General features: G+C 41.2%; 2 non-coding genes across 2 annotated transcripts; both read left to right on the forward strand.

The window, feature by feature from the left end:
- The first annotated feature begins 1,755 nt into the window (after positions 1–1,755).
- On the forward strand, positions 1,756–1,916 carry LOC136336774 (U1 spliceosomal RNA). Its single transcript, XR_010731594.1, has one exon. It is a non-coding gene; the product is annotated as a U1 spliceosomal RNA (small nuclear RNA).
- Positions 1,917–18,608: 16,692 nt separating this feature from the next.
- LOC136337096 (small nucleolar RNA SNORD74) lies at positions 18,609–18,648 on the forward strand. Its single transcript, XR_010731806.1, has one exon. It is a non-coding gene; the product is annotated as a small nucleolar RNA SNORD74 (small nucleolar RNA).
- The last annotated feature ends 360 nt before the right edge of the window (positions 18,649–19,008 follow it).

Below are 19,008 nucleotides of genomic sequence, written 5' to 3' on the forward strand. Positions count from 1 at the left end.
AACCCCCCCCCCATCAAGGCACATATGAGAAGCAATCAATGAACAACTGAAGTGTTGCAAACACAAGTTGATACTTCTCATCTCTCTCTCCCTTCCTGTCTCACTCTCTCTCTCTCTCTCTCTCTCTCTCTCTCTCTCTGTCTCTCCTTCTCTTTAAATAATAATAATAATAATTCAAAGCCAATTTAAGCATACAATATACATGTCATCCTCGATTACTGTTATGCCTGTCTAGGTCTGATCTGAATGACTATGGAATCGGAGAAGTGATGCTCCCCAAAGGAATGCTGAAAAGAACAAAACAATTTGTTCACTGTGCTTTTAAAATAGGCAAGAAATTGAAAGAAAAAAATAAAACTCAATCCCAGTGAGGGTATGGTAAGACATATACAGTACTCATTTGTACTGCTGATTGAAGTATAATTTTACAGTGGTTCTGAAAAACAACTTAGAACTATATATCAAAAAACAAAACTGTTAGTATACTTTGTCCTAGCGATTCCAATTTCATGGGCCTATCCTAAAAAACAACCAGCAATGTTAGTAAAGATTTACACAAAAGAATGTTCATAACTGACCTGTGGTGGCGCAGTGGATAAAACATCAACTTGGAATGCTGAGGTCACTGGTTTGAAACCTTGGGCTTACCCGGTCAAGGAGTTGATGCTTTCTGCTCCTCCCCCCTTCTCTCTCTCTCTCTCTCTCTCTCTCTCTCTCTCTCTCTCCTCTCTAAAATGAATAAAGTCTTTAAAACATATATATATGTTAAAAAAAGAATGTACATGAACATGTTATTATAATAGTGAAAATATTATAAGTAACCTAAATATAGTCAATAAACCAAGGTATATTCATATAATGGAATATTATTTGTACTTAAAAATAATATTAATTTAGTAACAGCAAAATTTAGTAACATAAAAAGGTGCTTGTGATGTAATGATATAAAAATAGTATTAAAAAGCAGCAAAACAGAGTTATATATGTAGTTTGAACCTAATGTTGCAAAAAATTATATATATATATATACATATTGTGTGGGTGTGTACCCAAATGATTGGTGGAGTACAGGTGAATTTTAATCTTTTATTGCGCCCCACTATAATTTCTAAATTATTTTTAAATGGGATAAAGTTTATTTTAAAAATGTGTCTAAAATAGTTGATAATAGAAAGCGAAACTGATGTATTTATCATATTCTTTAAAAGTCTAATCTTAGTTGAGTTCACAAAAACAATTCTCACAGTCTGCTTCCCCTTTCTTCCCTTATACATAAAGTCCACTGGTTTATAAACTCTAAATACCTCTCCATTTTCCTTGCTTTCTGTGGCCGAGAAGTTATCACTGGATTAGGTTGTGTCAGCAGTGAGGACAGCCAGCTGGAGTCAGCGGTAAATTGGGCAGTCCTGAAATACACCTCAGAAACATTTGAAAACTGTGGGAAAGGACTGATCTAATTTTTGAGAATTAAAGGGTGAAGTTAAGTGTGATAATACATGTTCCTTTTGAAGAAAATTACTAAAATAACATAAAATGTTTTCTCTCAACTCTTTCGGAACAAATGAGCTATTTGGAGCTTTTACCGATTCTCTTTCTCCTTTCTATCCAGCAACTGAGCTGATGGGGTGAATGGGAAGTAATAATTATTTTCTAAGAAGTTGCTTCAATATATTAAGAACTAAGATGTGAGGTTCTTTATTTTTGCAGAATTCTTCTTATATCATCTACTTAGTTCAACAAAATAATCCAGTAAGGATACTTACCTGTCAGGGGAGATGTCATGATCACAGAGGTGGTTTTCCCTGGGCAAGGCTTGTCCATTGCACTCCAGATAGCCAAATGCTGCAACTACCCCAAATGTGGGAAGCTGGACTGCAGAATCTGTGGTAGTGGGAGACTGCGTTCATGCTCTCCGTGTTAAAAAGAAAAAAAAAGAGAGAAGAGAAAGAGAAAGAGAAGAAAAAGGAAAGAGAAGGGAAGGGAAGGGAAGGGAAGGGAAGGGAAGGGAAGGGAAGGGAAGGGAAGGGAAGGGAAGGGAAGGGAAGGGAAGGGAAGGGAAAACAAGAATGGGTATTAGAATCCCAAATTGTGAAAATGAAGACAGATGGATGCTGACAGTTGCCCAGAGGATCTAAAGATCCCCTCTGATGACCTATAACCATTTGTTGCCCAAGGTTTCTACTCAGTCCCTGAGCTGGTAGGAACTAGTATTATATTCAGAGCCCGCTCCCCAAAATTGACTAAGTTTAAGATTTAGTATGTTAAAGTCTACTTATAGACCCCATTTAATGTAATTATTTTGCTGTAAGATTTTTTTTTTAAAGATTTGTGTGGCCCTGGCCTGTTGGCTCAGCGGTAGAGCATCGGCCCAGCGTGCAGGAGTCCCGGGTTCGATTCCCAGCCAGGGCACACAGGAGAGGTGCCCATTTGCTTCTCCACCCCTCTCCTTCTCCTTCCTCTCTGTCTCTCTTCCCCTCCCGCAGCGAGGCTCCATTGGAGCAAAGATGGCCCGGGCGCTGGGGATGGCTCTGTGGCCTCTGCCTTAGGTGCTAGAATGGCTCTGGATGCAACAGAGTGACGCCCCAGAGGGGCAAAGCATCATCCCCTGGTGGGCATGCCGGGTAGATCCCGGTCGGGCGCATGCGGGAGTCTGACTGCCTCCCTGTTTCCAGCTTCAGAAAAATGAAAAAAAAAAAAGATTTGTGTTATTTTTATAATTTTTACACTTTTCAGCATTGTGAAAGACTTAGAAATGAACCCTCCCAAAAAGATTATTGTATATCATCAATAGAAATGTATATGCTGTCCACCTTTCATAATCTTTGAGCTGACTTACAACTCTGTAAATTGTAAACATTGATAACAATGCGTATCATTCTGGTCTATAAACATGAAAAAATATATTTTGTTCAGTAGAAAGACAGTTGACTTTCCTTCCCACTCACTATGGAAAAAGCCAGTTTTGCATTTATTTGTAAACTCATGTAAATGCCTATATATCGTATATGTCTATGCTTTTTGAATCAGTTGTAACATCTTACTGGTGTTTTATTAATGAATGAGTTTAAATAAAATTATTGATATGTGTTCATTTAATATTTGCATGAAAGTCATGCTTTTACTCTGTATTAGCATTAGAGGTCTCCCACTTAGGTGCCCAGGGATTCATCTAACAGAGTGGGAGAAATTGTATCACCAAATAAGCGTATCCCGTGAGCAGCTGAAGCCCGGTGTGTACATTCTTGACTCCCAGAGGTGAACCTGAAGTCACAATAGAACTTCATTGACTCTCAATTTCTCTAGGTTTTCTTCCCCCTCTCTACCAATTTTGTATTTGCCTGGGAATTTGGTTTTATAGTCTGACCATTTAATGATCTCTGTACATGCATTAATAAATTATAAAAACTTATTTTCTGTTGAGTAACAAGGTGACAGAAAATCTTATTTGTAGATTTGTTTATTTTGAGGTCAAAGAATTTTGTGCCCACCAGGAAGGAGAATAGCTCTTTAATATCTGGACTAGTGAATTTTTTTGTTCCTGGGCCTTTTATGTCTTGTAACCTGTGATTAAAATTATAGAATTGAAACTCTAAGATCTTTCTGTGTCTTTACATTTATGTGTCTATAATTCAGGCCTTTACTTCTTATAGTATAAGTGTAAAATGTTCCTCCTTTGAGAAGGTATTAATAATTAAATTATCAAATATATTTTGTATATATAAAATATATACATATAGTGAGAGGATGGGGAGCCAGAGACAGACTCCCACATGCCCCCCAACCAGGATCCACCTGGCAAACCCACTTGGGGGCGATGCTCTGCCCATCTGGGGCCCTTGCTCCATTGCAAACGGAGCCATTTTTTTAGCACCTAAGGTGGAAGCCATGGAGCCATCCTCAGCGCCCAGGGCCAACTTGCTCTAATCGAGCCTTGGCTGCAGGAGGGGAGGAGAAGAAAGAAAGAGAGAAGCGAGAAGGAGTGGGGTGGAGAAGCAGATGGGCACTTCTCCTGTGTGCCCTAACCAGGAATCAAACCTGGGACATCCACAAGCTGAACCAATGCTCTACCACTGAGCCAACCAGCCAGGGCCCTAAATTATCAAATATCTTAAAGAAGCTTTATTCTGATTGCTTAAAGAGATAAATAAATGCTTATATAAAGCAAATATTCTTAAAATTTTAATAAAATGAAGAAATTTCATTTCTAATGCTTTAAATGTGCTACACTAAAAAAATTCTTACAGAATCTAACTCAAAACTAAGTTCACATAATTAAGGTAAATCTTTGGTAAATGAGACTAATTTAATTTTTGGTTTAATAGAACCGTTGTGCCTTCTCTGATTGATCAGTGTTAAACATGATTGAAGCACACATTTTTCTCTACTTGAGTGTGTTTTTACTCTATACAGGTTACTCATTAAATAAACTAGCATTACTCTTATATAATGTAAATCTTATTTAACAAAATTGAATCATGATTTTCATAACTTTAATTCAAGAATACTTATGTTTTGTAGTATGCCAGCTTAAAGATAATTTCCAAGATTCTTAAGTAGCTTAAAATCTTGAACTGGTATTAAACTGAGTTAATTAATGGATAGCCTTTGAATATCTAATGTCTAAGCGAGATAGAATATTGAAACATGTAATTAATGAATTATAGTCTCTAAAGGGGCTATCTCTATGGGTCATGTTAATGAACATGCTCATTTTTGTTACTTTAAGAACATGTCAAAGAGAAGTGTGTGGCTATGGAAAAGTATATTAATGAGCTTTACTTTTTTTGTTTTACAGAGACAGAAAGAGAGAGAGAGGGGGATAGATAGGGACAAACAGGAATGGAGAGAGATGAGAAGCATCAATCATCAGTTTTTCACTGCAACACCTTAGTTGTTCATTGATTGATTTCTCATATGTGCCCTAACCGTGGGCCTTCAGCAGACCGAGTAACCCCTTGCTTGAGCCAGCGACTTGGGTTCAAGCTGATGAGCTTTGCTCAAACCAGATGAGCCCGCGTTCAAGCTGGCGACCTCGAGATCTTGAACCTGGGTCCTCCGCATCCAAGTACGCGCTCTATCCACTGCGCCACTGCCTGGTCAGACTTAATGAGCTTTTCTAGTTGGCTGTAATGCTGGTATGTGTGACAGAAAGTTTTCAATTATCTACCTGCACACCCACTTCTCTATGAATAAGAAGTTTGTTGCTTTAGTTAAAAGTTATAATTAATATGAGTGGTTGCAACTACATAACCAGTAATAGTAACAAAGAACTTCAAATATATACATATATATATATATATATATATATATATATATATATATATAAAGAATATTTTTATCCTAAAGCAACAGTCCTCAATTTTGTTGGTCTCTGGGTCATTTTATTCTTGGGACTTGTTGAGAATCTTAAAGGGCTTCTGTGTATTAGATAATAAAACTGAGTATTTAAAAAATACTGGTCATTATTTAGTTATAGGGTTCTCGTTACAAAAAAAAAACTGCCTGTTTATATCAGTGGCATCTCAGAATTATAAGAAATTTGGTTTGAGCTTGTGGATCCCCTGAGATCTGTCCTAATGTAAAGTGTCAGTTTGCTTTAGAATATGAAAAAGGTCAACGAAAGCAAAACCTCAAAATTGTAAATGCTTTTTGCCTTTGTTGATTCACATATGTCTGCAAAGGAATTTCTGAAAGATGTTAGAATCTTAGAAAAGTTCACTCTATTATGGTTGGTTTGCTTCCCTGGTTACTGATGAATGCCTTAGCTTAGAATATGAATGGTGATCTTAGCTTTCTGTGTAAAGTGCCCAGAGAGAAAAGATTCTGTGTCTTATTAGAATAATTTTTGTTTTATGTTGATTTTGTTATGTCCTTGATTATTTGGGGCGGGGGGGGGAGAACAAAAACTCATGTATTAAAGGGGTAAGGTTCTTTCCAACTGCATTGCCATCAATATGTAATTTTAAATGTTTTACTGTCACTTTGATTAAATAGGTAATAAATATGTTTTCTCAAGCATCCATGAGTGTATCTTAATCAATAGTCCTAACTCCTCTGGCAACTTTTTACAATTTTGCCTTCCCAAAATGAGATCCTAAATATAGAAGAAACAAAACTGTCAGGGTGTTTTTTTGTTTTGTTTTGTTTTGTTTTGTTTTGTTTTTCCAAAGCCAGAAACGGGGAGGCAGTCAGACAGACTCCCACATGCGCCCGACCAGGATCCACCTGGCACGCTCACCAGGGGGCGATGCTCTGCCCTTCCGGGCGTCGCTCTGTTGCGACCAGAGCCACTCTAGCGCCTGAGGCAGAGGCCACAGAGCCATCCTCAGTGCCTGGGCAAACTTTGCTCCAATGGAGCCTTAGCTGCAGGAGGGGAAGAGAGAGACAGAGCGGAAGGAGAGGGAGAGGAGTGGAGAAGCAGATGGGCGCTTCTCCTGTGTGCCCTGGCTGGGAATCGAACCCGGGACCCCTGCAAGCCAGGCCGATGCTCCACCACTAAGCCAACCGGCCAGGGCCACTGTCAGGGTGTTTTTTGTACTACCTAAAACTATCTTTGGGATTTCCCAGAGAGCCCCTAGAAAACACTCACAAACTTAGTTTTTCTTCTTTATAAAAATACAGGGCCCTGGCCAGTTGGCTCAGTGGTAGAGTGTCGGCCTGGCATACAGAAGTCCCGGGTTCGATTCCCAGCCAGGGCACACAGGAAAAGCACCCATCTGCTTCTCCACCCCTCCCCCTCTCCTTCCTCTCTGTCTCTCTCTTCCCCTCCCGCAGCCAAGGCTCCATTGAAGCAAAGTTGGCCCGGGCGCTGAGGATGGCTCTGTGGCCTCTGCCTTGGGTGCTGGAATGGCTCTGGTTGCAACGGAGCAACGCCCCAGATGGGCGGAGCATCGCTCCCCTGGTGGGCATGCCGGGTAGATCCCAGTCGGTGCATGTGGAAGTCTGTCTGACTGACTCTCCCCGTTTTTAGCTTCGGAAAAATACAAAAAAAAAAAAAAATACAAGTGCTAGAAATAATTAGGTTTGTTTAATATGTGACTATTGTAAGAGTTTCATAGGAAGAGCTATCAGCATGTCCTAGCTTAAATTTGTATAAATGAAAGGGTGTTAAAATAAACACCACGGAAAGGTATGCTCAGTGGGAAACCTCTGGAAATTTGCCAGTGTTCTTGCTTTCTATAATATGTGTTTTTTACCTCAGGGAACACTGATCAAAATTCTTAAGAAATACTTCCTCTCAAGTTTTCCTATATTTACTAATGCCCTGGAGATACTTTACTCAATATTAGTCCATGGCAGTCTGGTGTTATCAGTCATGTAATTCAGTAATTATTTTAAATACTTACTTAGCCAAAACCGTATTTCTTTAGTTTAACCTAGAGTCGTATAGGCCATTGATTCTTAGCCAAAATATGCATTGGATACACCCATGAAATATGGGCATATAAATGAGAATATAAATACCTATTTATTTATTTCATAAAAATATAAAATAAGATCCAGATTTATTGATTGTCTTTACTTGATATTCTTGGTATGTTCTTGGTATATCGTATACATTACGTCTCAGGATTACTATGTGCTATATCTCAAGATTCTTTTTCCATTATAAAAATTATATTTATACATGTTTATAAGCCAAATGTGGCATCCACTGACTTCTTTGAAAATAAGTTTAATCAATATCCTTATAAAACTTTTGTCTAAATATTTTGAATGACGTTATTATCTTTGTTTTGCATGTCATCAAACATTTTGCAGTTCAAAATTATAAGTGATGAATTAGCCACAGATTTTTAAGTCTCTGTTATCTACAGATGGTTTTTGTTGTCCTAATGGTTCCCTGCGGTGATGCTGTAAGGTGCAGGCTAGAGTTTATGTCTTTAATAAAGGACAGTCTCAGAGTCTCATTGAAAAGGACTTAACCAGGTACTTCAATCTACTGACATTTCAAAGAATAGGCTCCTGGGGACAGTCTTCTGAGGTGACATGTTAGACAACTCTCAGTGTACCAGTGGGCTGAGTCAAGATTTCCAGAACTCTTTTTAGTTGAGAAGCAGATGGCTTTATGAGACTGCTAACCCAAGATCCAGGGTAACAAGAATTAATTATAGGACTGAATAAGTTGAGGAAGGAAATTTTATTGTGGTTATCGAAAACACTGTTGATTTTTTTAAATGTTCTATTTTCTGGATCTATAAAAAAGCTATTTCTCTTTCTTCTTACACTTCTATAACCCACAACAATTTAGTGAATTTTGCTTTTATAAACTGAAATGAAACAGATTTTAAATGATATCTAGTGCTCATTTTGGCAGCACATATACTAAAATACTAAATGATATCTTAAACAGTCTCACATTTTATGGCAATATAGTTATTTGCATAGTTTCAATAAGAATTGCTCCTCTTTTTTCTAATCTGGACATAATTGGATAAATTGTACAATATAGAACTTACCTCAAGTATTATATTTGAGAGTGTTGTTGCTCACTGAATCAGAAACACCACCACTTTGTTTTAAGAGACAAAGATCAGCTGTACTTATGGCACTAATGTCTATAAAACTCCCAGGAAAGCTGGCCGGGCTCCTGGCTGACAGGGTACCAGCCTTTCAAGTGGTTAGGAATATGGTTAAGGACCACACGATATTTGGGGTCCTTAAGATGAGAGGAATTCACCAAAATTCATAGGTACTGCTGGCTAATTTTGATGGAAAGAGTTTCTTAGGATTTGTATCCTAGTCTCAAGATAGCAAATAGTAGCATCTTTTAGATTCATTTGCAAGTCCTTACAAAAACTCTTAGAAATTAATTGTCTGACATTACTAGTTTGTTCAATACTGTATAGCTCAAGATTTGCAAAGCAAACTTAGGGATGCCTAGATGTTAAATGAACACCATTACTGTGTTTATCAGGCCAGACCTATTGAAGTCGGCCTCATTTTGTGGTCTAGAATCATCTTTCTTCGAGATTCCATAGCCATAAAAGAAGGAGGAGATTCTGCAGAAAAAATTGTGGCAGACTTTGAAATATTCCAAAAAAAACAAACAAAAAGAAACTGGTTGTATTTACCAGCAAACTATGTGTTATCTAGAGCATACCATTTTGGTTTATCCGATTCTATGGGATTCATTGTCTTTGAAATATCTTATAATTCTTTAAGTTATTTTTTTAAATGATAGCAATGCAAATAATTATTATCTATGAACATGCAAATTAATTCTGTCTAGTGTAGTAACATTTGATCTCTTTCCTCCCTATATTATGGAAAAAAGTATTTTGCATTTATTTGTAAATTTATTTCATGACTTATATATATCTTTGGTCTTTGAATTCTCCTTTGAACCAGTTATAACATCTCACTGATTAATAAGTTCACATTCATTAATAAGTTAAATAAAATGCTTGACACATTCACTCAGTATATTTGTCATATAAATATATATGACCTTTTAATCTAAAAAATAATTATGCTTTAACATTTTAAATTCTCCACTTAGTTATTGTGGTATAAACTCCATTATTTTTATTATTTGTACATAACTATAAAAGAGTTAAATTGACAAGAGTTGAGTGGTTGACATAATATTTGTCTATTAGATACTCAATTAAGCATTTATTAATTTTGAATCTATAGGAAGTTTCATCCTGTCTTGGAGCTAGTAATTTTATTTTAAGCATCAAACATTTTTATAGGCACTTGAAAGGCTTTTAAGCCCTATGTACTGTGTTTATGGGGTAAAATCAAGGCAATAACCGTAGTCATTCAAATATTTGTTGAATGAATATATCTACCATTTTGGTAGCACATCTCATGAGCCATGCACTCATACATATTCTAGAAATAGGGAATACAACATGAAAAGAAAGTTTGGCAGAAAAATTTATTGGAAATGTATTTTATTTTATTATTTTATGTAAATGAGAAGCAGGGAAGGCAGGGAGGCAGAGAGACAGACTCCTGCATGCACCCCAACCAGGATCCACCCAGCAAGCCCCCTATGGGATGAAGCTCTGCCCATCTGGGGCCACTACTCCCAATGGAGCTATTTCAGCGCCTGAGATGAGGCCATGGAGCCATCCTCAGTGCCAGGGGCCAAATGGCTAAACCTTTTTTTTTTTTTTTTTGTATTTTTCTGAAGCTGGAAACGGGAGAGACAGTCAGACAGACTCCTGCATGCGCCTGACCGGGATCCACCCGGCACGCCCACCAGGGGCGACGTTCTGCCCACCAAGGGGCTATGCTCTGCCCCTCCCGGGCGTCACTCTGCTGCGACCAGAGCCACTCTAGCGCCTGGGGCAGAGGCCAAGGAGCCATCCCCAGCGCCCGGACCATCTTTGCTCCAATGAAGTCTTGGCTGCGGGAGGGGAAGAGAGAGACAGAGAGGAAGGAGGGGGTGGGGGTGGAGAAGCAAATGGGCGCTTCTCCTATGTGCCCTGGCCGGGAATCGAACCCGGGTCCCCTGCACGCCAGGCCGACGCTCTACTGCTGAGCCAACCAGCCAGGTCTTGGCTAAACCTTTTGAGCCATGGCTGGTGGGAGAGGGAGAGACAGAAAGAGAGAAGGAAGGAGGGGTGGAGAAGCAGTCACTTCTACTGTGTGCCCTGATGGGGAATCTAACTGGGACTTAGGTATGCCTGCCGGGGGCGATGCTCTACTGTTGAACCAACCCGCCAAGGTGGAAATCTATTATTATTAGTAGTAGTAGTAACAGTAGTAGTGGCACCATCTGATAGGTAAGGAATAGGCTAAGTGAGGTTGAGTACCTTGCCTGCGATTATACAATTCTAAGTGCCAGAAGCAGTATTTGAACCCAAGTCTCTGACCTGAGTCTGTCTTTCTACCACCCTGGATATGGCACAGGGTCTTATGTCATCTCTCCTGAGAAAACCTCATCAAGGTGATTCAAAATTTCCCCTTTTGTTTCTTCTACCCTCCAGCCCTATTGTCCTTGTACTTGGCTAAGGAAACGTTTTACTGGAAAGCATGGAGCTCCTGGGTATGGGATTTCAAATTCTGCAAGCTGGGGTACAACCTTGACCCTACCAGAAACTATATACTTTTAAGCAAGATACTTGATCTGTCTGTTGAAATAAGAATATTAGTAATATCTCATCTTAAGAATTGTTGTGAAGGGAAATGAGATAATGCACATAATGGGCTTGACATCCTTCCTCGCACAGAGTAAGTGCTCAATAAGCAGTAGCCATGGTAACATTCGCCCCAGATTCTTGCTCCTGGGTGACCTGATACAGGCTCTGAACTGATGCAGCAGTCTGAGCGGCAGGGACTGGATTAGGAAGGAGAAATCGGTGGTGGAAAGACATGATTTGCATAATCATTTACATATTAAGAAAACTCTTTTTATTTCACAATGGAACAAGTCTTTTGAAGCAAGGCTGTACAATCCAGTGACAATTTAAACAAATTCAAATTGGAAAGTTACAAGGAAGATTACAGAAGGAAACAGGAGGAATTCAGCCTTAATGGATCTAAATCCCAGAAGCCCTGAGCGAAGCAGGCTCCAAATCGGCCTTAACTCCTGCCTGCGCATAGTGTGAATTCTTCCCAGGCTCAGCAGTAGTTGCAGAGCGGGAGAAGAGGGGATCACAGGACAAGGACACTCCGGGGCCCTACCTAGACCAAATCAAAAACTCAAGTCCGGGTCCCAATCTCTGCTCCTGGGGAAGTTATTTGTCAGCAAATGAAATAAAACCTGAGAGAGGTTTGTATTGGTTAAAAAATAAATCAATAAAATAAAAGAGATGGTATGTAGTGTAGACAAAGTCCTGAAATAAAACTCAGCCAAAGCAGCCACTGTGTTTGGTCTCAGTTGCTTTTGTTTGTCCTCGAGGTCTCAGCGGCCATGCTCTGCATCCAGGTTGGGTGCTCTGGGTAAGTGCAGACAGACCTGGGTAAGTGCAGACAGACCTCCTGCTGTGGGAAACCAGCTGTGGAAGAGACAGCATCTTAACTCATTGGGCAGAGTGAGAGGGATTATGACCAGGTTGTCACAGAGCTTGTTGTACTCAAAAATTGCCTCCAGAAAGTTTGAGACTGTGAAGGGAGGTTCTGTAGAGAGAGAAGGGAGACAGCCTACAGGTACAGCACAGGACGATCCCACCTCCAGGGAGATCTCCCGGACACACTAGAATACCACACTTGGACTTGACTATGTGCCCTGGCAGCTGCCATCTGGCTTTAAAGGACGAGTTAAGGCTTTATTTGCCATTAATAAGACACTGGGTCCAAACCTAGTTCTGTCACCTACCCGTAGAGCGACTTAATTTACTTCACTTTTCTAAACCTCAATTTCTTCATCTCTAAATTAAGGGTAATAATAAAATCCCATTAGATTGATAGGATTATAGGAGGCAAGTAAATGGGGATGAAACAAGATGTTTTGAGATTACATAAGATGGGGTATAAAAACGCTGTGTTTACAGCCCTGGCTGGTAGCCGAGTCAGTTTAAGAGAGGATAATAAATCACCTATCCCTCCCCCTCCATGATCTGAGCCCCTCCCTAACTCTCAGTGGCTGCTGTGCGACTTTGAATAGTCATGCCACCCACCTTGGGTCTTGGTTTCCTCACCTGTCTAATAGGGATAATGACTAAACTTCCCAACGTAGTTGCTGGGATGGTCACATGAGGTCACCTGTGTTATGGGATGGATAGTTTAAAACTCTAAAGGTCCACACAATGGTTGGTCCTTGGGTTTCAGAGGTACAGAAGATACCTCATTAGAAACTAAGATGAAGCTCATTTTCTAATCTTTGTTGGGAAGGGTACTTATTTTGGATGCAAAATATTCACCACCAGTACTCTGGAGCTTCATGGGACCTTGTTCACGAGGGTAGGTCCTCAGAGTGACTCTCCACAGTGGCAGTGGGGATAGCAGTACTATCGCAAGCATATAACCCCTTCTTCCAAAATCAGAATTTCTGGCTGCTTTGCACCACACCTTCCTCAGCTTCAGAGAAGCTCCTAAAGGCCAATCAGAATCTTTGCTGCAGTTGTCTATAAGCATATACACAAAACGACCTCCTGCCTGTTTCCCCATCACTCATTGATCAGTTTCGAAGGTGTAGTCATCCCTTCCAATTATGGTCTTTTATTTTGTAGCAGTGAAAAAGGGGGTGGTCTTTTAGTATCCCAAATGCTTGTTCCCTTTTAATTGATTATTACCCTTTATCACTGTCATCTTAACACAATATCTATAAGGAAGAAGTCTTCTTTTCTTCTTCTTTTTTTTTTTTTTTAATATCTTTTACCTCTTGTAGTTGATCCCTCCTGTGGATTTCTGATGCCTCCTCCAGGCTAAAGTCATTGTGGATTTCCTTCCGTTTCCAAAAAGACTACTCAGGGCCATGAACTTTGTAGTTTCGTCTTTGAAAGTTTCAATCTTTGTAATTCCCTTCTCTACTTTTCTTAACTTTTTTAATAACAGAGACATGTCAGAACAAAAATTGCTTCTGGTCTGGAACAGGCTGTGCTCTCGATGGCACGTATATTATTACTAAGGCGCGGGTGGCTTCACTTTGACTTGACATAAACCTAATCAGGATATGAGAACTCCGGAGATATTAGTCTTTATCTGCAGCTTCACAGTTCTTAGAGAAGTAGGAACGATATTGATGTATGTACATCTCCTTGTAGTTCACAATAGAGAGAGAGAAGGGGCGGAGGGAGATCCCTGACATTTATCTCTTAAACAAGACATGTGAGTAGCCAAATGCCATTTGACAGTACAAATATTGACTATGCCTGCAAACAGCCCGGAACGTCAGTGCCAAGAACAATACTGAGCCAGGGCTGATCAACATTCAGTGGAGATACCAGGTCCCAAGAGCTGGAGATTAAGGGCATCATTTGACACCAAACCACCAACAGGACTTGTCTCATTGTCCCCGTATTCAAACAGGACGTTTTCTTTTCATTTCCTGGAGTCTCCACGGGCTCGTGTTCTTCAGGGCTAGTGGCTGTGAGCCCTGTTTATTCCCCCTAAACTCTGAGCTCGTGGCAGATCCTTCACAGAGCAGTCAGCTGGACTGCAAGGTTGCAGAGTTCTTGTGAAGATTAGCCAGCTCTCCAGAAAGAAAACGGGACTCCTGAAGACCCGCAGGAACATCATTGCTAACAGCAAGCACTGAGCTGAGAGCCGCCACTGGAGACCAGGCCTGGAAAAGCACTCGGAGGCATTTTTGCAGCAGCAGCAGCAGCAGCTAACCACATGGGAAAGGACTGGGGGGGAATTTCTGCTACCACGCTTGACAGCTCTTCTGTAACTTGTAGAGAAGTCCTGCTCACTTCAGCAGCATGATTTTTTTCAACAGAAGCGTCTGATTAACAACCTCCTAGAGCGGTGCTGTTTAATTGACACTGGCCACAAAGGCAGCGGAGAAGTTTTATCTTCTGCCTTCCACATGAGCTGCTTCAAGTTCCGCTGCTGCAGGCAACATTGGGGAACCAGCCTTTCCAGCAAACCTTCTTTCCCAGGGAAGCGACATGCGTCTGGATTCGGGCTGCTTACTTGGGTTGCTTGGTGGTTTGGTTATATTGAGCAAGCTATCTAACCCCTCATGCCTCAGTTTCCTCAGCTAGCTAACATTCTTTTTTATCTAATTTTTTTGTGTGGCAAGCACACATTAAGTTAGCTCACGTTGTGATTGTTTGGACAAATGCCAAAGCCAAGCTGCCGTGGTCAGGATAAAAGGAGCTGGGTATAGACCTTCACTTGTACAAGATGAAAACAGTTCTGGACATGGATGGCAGTGATGCCTGCATAACACTATGAATGTATTTAATGCCACTGAGCTGTACAGAATACTTAAATATATTTAAGATGGTCAATTTTATGTTATGTGTATTTTATCACAATAAAAAAAAAAAGAAAAATTTCTGGGTTTTTTTTTTTTTTTAGTCCTTTTAGATTAAAACAAGCAAACAAAAAAGGAGCCGGGTAAGGAGAACAAAATAATGGTCCCGCAAATATGTCCTCTTCCTAATCGCCAGCACCTGTGAATGTGATTTTACATAACAAAAGGGATTTTGCAGATGTGATTCAATTAAGAGCCCAGAGCCTGGGGGAAATTATCATGGATTATGCAGGTGAATTCAGTCACTAGGGTCCTTATCAGAGAGAGGCAGAAAGGGCAGAGTCAGGAAAAGAGATGACAACTAAAGCAAAATCGGGAGAGAAAATGCTGCCCTCCTGGTTTGGAAGACGGAGAGAGGGGTCCAGGAGCCAAGGGACACACGAGGCTTCCAGACTCTGGAAAAGACCGGGACACATTCGCTCCCAGGGCCTCCAGAAGGGCCCAGTTCTGACCTTCAAAAGTGTGAGATACTAAGTGTGTGTTAATTTTAGTCATTAAATTTGGGGTAATCGTTTCCAGCTGCCCCGGGACACCAATGAACTGGGCAATGGTGGAGACCCGTGGCCCCAATCAGGAGTGGGGGGCAAAGTGCCGAGGAACACCTGCAGGGGCAGTTCTGACCGGCTCCATCCTGCCACAGGGCTCCTCCAGGAGGCCCTGGCCCTGCAGGGAATAGCAGCTCCGTTTCATTCTCCTAAAGCCCAGCTATCCGTGGAGGCACAGCTCAAAGCCAGAGCATGTTGAGGGGCTGGTGGACCATCCTGAGCGGAAGATGGTTGAATGAGAATTGAAAGTCCTTCCGCAGGCCAGGGCTGTGCCTTCTCTCTGCGCCAAAAACCTCAAAGGGAGGGCCTGCCCAGAGGTGTAACTGCCACCGCGGGCTCAGTTTCCACACCCTGCTCTGGGGCTCCTGCAATGAGGCGGAGACTGCGTTCACACTCAGCTTGTGAGACTCGGTCTCGTCCTTCTGTGCCCCTAGCCTTGTTTCATCTGCCCCACAAGCCTGTTCTCAAAAATACTTACTGAATGAATAAACAAAAAGTGGACAAACAACCAAATGAATAAATAAGACTAGTATTGAGTACAGAAATGTTATCATAAGATACTACTGTTGTTCTTAGCTTGGAGGTGGGGGGCTGGGAGTGAGATGGAGATCAGGTAAAAAAACAACCTTTTGTTCTTTCATTTAGTCTTCCCAGGAAGAGCCTGACTGAGCCCTTCTAACCTCCTGCAGTCAGACACACTGGCAGGTGTCCTTGGGCCCAGGATGGAAAGGTGGTTCAGAGCCCTGTTGCGGCTGCTATAGTTGGTATGCAGGCAAAGCCTCCCAGAGTAGTCGAAATCTGAGGGGGTGGATGCTAATAACCCCTAATCAATGTTGCATTTGCCAACAGCCAAAAGAAAAATGAATCTTTAATTGAGCAAGACTTGGCATCAATCAATGATGTGACTTCAGTCAGGCAAAGCCGACAGATTACTGAGTCAGACATCCAACTGTGAGAATTGTTCTCTACTGGGGCAGAGAAGGCAGAATGTGGATATATGGCACATCTTCCCCAGCGCAGGGCCATAACTCACTGTGAAAAAATCCTCTCTCTGTTTTTCAATCTTCTTGAGTTTCTTCTTTACATTATGTTCAAGGAGAGCTTATTTATACCACCAAGCTCTTTCACAGAAGTGTTGTGTCTTATTATCTGCTGATAATAGTTTCTAAGAGACAATCGGAAATAATTAAATTAGCAGACCCCTGGCCGGAAAGCCAGAAAGGAGGTGCTAGAAGTACCAGGCCTGAGAATCCTGACAAGATGGCAGCAATGAGGCTGCATAGGTTTGAGTCTCCTTGAATCTCCATATGAAAACAGACAGAGCTGTTAACTAGCAAAACCCATTAGCCTGGCCATGGGCAACATTTACTACAAAACAAGCTAATGGGGGATGCTCATGAACCCCACAAGCAAAAAAGTTGGGATAAACCACCATCAACAGCAAGCCTGGGTGCCCTCAGCACCTGTGAGAAAGCAGAGGGAAGCCACAGACATCTATAGACCCACAACAGGAAAACCCAAAATAGCCAACAGGTGGGGAGCACGTGCAGGATGGTCCAGACAGTGTCAGCACTGGGGGTCAAGGGGTTGGCTTTGCCCAATCCAACCAGGGAGTGTAACGTTTCTGTGGTCAGTGCTGAACTATGGGCTTTCCAAACTGACCAGCCAGGGCTCCTCTCCAGGACAGGACCCCACATCAGGGGACACCACTGGGAGTGGAATCAAAACTGAGCCATAGTGGTGCTTGAGACTGGTTCAGGCTGCCCACAAAAGCCGGCAAAGATCCAGCTGCAGACCTATGTGCTGATGACCTCCCCTCCCATCTGCTCAGGTGACCAGGCTGGCTCTCTGTTGCTCTGAAGTCATTGATTTGTTGACCTATCTGGACACGGTTCTGTAGCTCAACACTTGTCACTCTTTCAGACACAGTTTTGCCATCACCCTCTGACTTCGTGCATAATTTCAATCAATTAGTCCTACTATCTGCCCTCTGGAGTTATAAAAAAGTCACTTCCCTCCTATATTTGGCAGTTTCAAGTATTGATAATAGCTATCATGAGCCTTCTAACAGCATCTGTCTTTCAGGCTGAGCATCTCCAGTTTCTTCAAAAGCTCCTTCGAAAGTGTAGCATCCAGAATCCTTAGTCCAAACCCACTGCCTCTGGGCTTGTTGTAGTTTAGTTCATGGAATAATAATAATAATAATAACAACAACAACAACAACACCAGTCCTGGAGCTAGAGCGCTTGCATTTAAGTTCTGGGACCTCCACCTTCTGGCTAGTCAATTACTCTCTCTGGGCCTCACATTTCTCACCTGCAATCTGGGGATAATGCTAAGTCATAGGTTGATTTTGAGGCTCCTTGAGATAATGTAGCCACTTTGTGAACTCTAGAGTATGAACAAAATATACATAAATGTTTAGGCGTTAGTTTTCAAAGTTGTGACATCATTGGCACCCAAGTTGCATTTCTAGAAAGAGATCGTTCCAGAAGTGATCTGTTTAAACGAGGATGCCATGGGCCCACCTTCTCCCTTATTCTACTCTCTAGGCTTCTTCTAATGCAATTTAAGTTACACAGATTTGGCAGGCCTGTCACACTGTTGGTTCTCACTGAGGGGCAGTAGGATGAGTGATAGCCACTCCACTGACTCTAGTCTCTTCATTGTCTTAGACAAGGTCACCCGTGGTATTACACAGCACCTTGATAAAGAGAGGTGTGGTCAGCCCCATACACAAGGCCTTCCATGCTGAGTTAGATCAGTCCATCATTCGTTCCCCAACTTGATCCCAAGGAGTATTTTTTTCTGGGGGGAAGGACTATACAGAGATCTTTGTACCTTTCTCATTAAAAAAAAAAAACATTATAATTATATATGTCCAATCTTCATTTTCCTCAATACCCTTCTATCAATCCTTAACCCAAGAACCAATCTAAAACTTTAAGTTATTCTCATTTTTGGCCCATTTTCTCTCCCTTGGATAACATACTCCATATACCCGCTGTAGGATATATTTATGTGTTTAGTTGACCTAGATTTGTCTTTCCGGTTTTACAGGACAGGGTATCCCCTACCAGTGCAACAACGTTTGTTAAGCAGGTTCATCATGTAACCCATAGGCTCTCGATTGTTTCCTAACTGTTGCGCTAGAAGTCAACCATCTTTAAAAGTCAGCAATAACATCTGAGACTGTTGATGAATGCCAACAGCTCTGATGGCGGAAAAAAAATAAAATAAAATAAAAGTCAGCGATAAAGTTTTAGAAAATGCATGTGATTCGCTGTTTTAACGAAAGGGGGCCTTTAAGAGTAAAAAGCAAAGCATGTTATTCATTTTAGCTAAATAAATGGAACCTCCTGAGAGCCTGCCTGGGTGCTTGGCCAGAATCAACAGACCAATGCCCATGTGGTGCCAGTTGCCTTGAATTGCCAGCCAAGAACACAGGAGGAAGTCAATAGCCACATGAGGGGGCTAGTGCTAAAATCAAAACATTCACATTTTATTGGGGCCTTTGTCCTGTCACATACTGTGAATGCACATAAGCTTTCAAATTTATAACCTTTCCCATACACAGATACA

Source organism: Saccopteryx bilineata, chromosome 4 (genome assembly GCF_036850765.1).
Source record: "Saccopteryx bilineata isolate mSacBil1 chromosome 4, mSacBil1_pri_phased_curated, whole genome shotgun sequence".
Classification (NCBI taxonomy): domain Eukaryota; kingdom Metazoa; phylum Chordata; class Mammalia; order Chiroptera; family Emballonuridae; genus Saccopteryx; species Saccopteryx bilineata.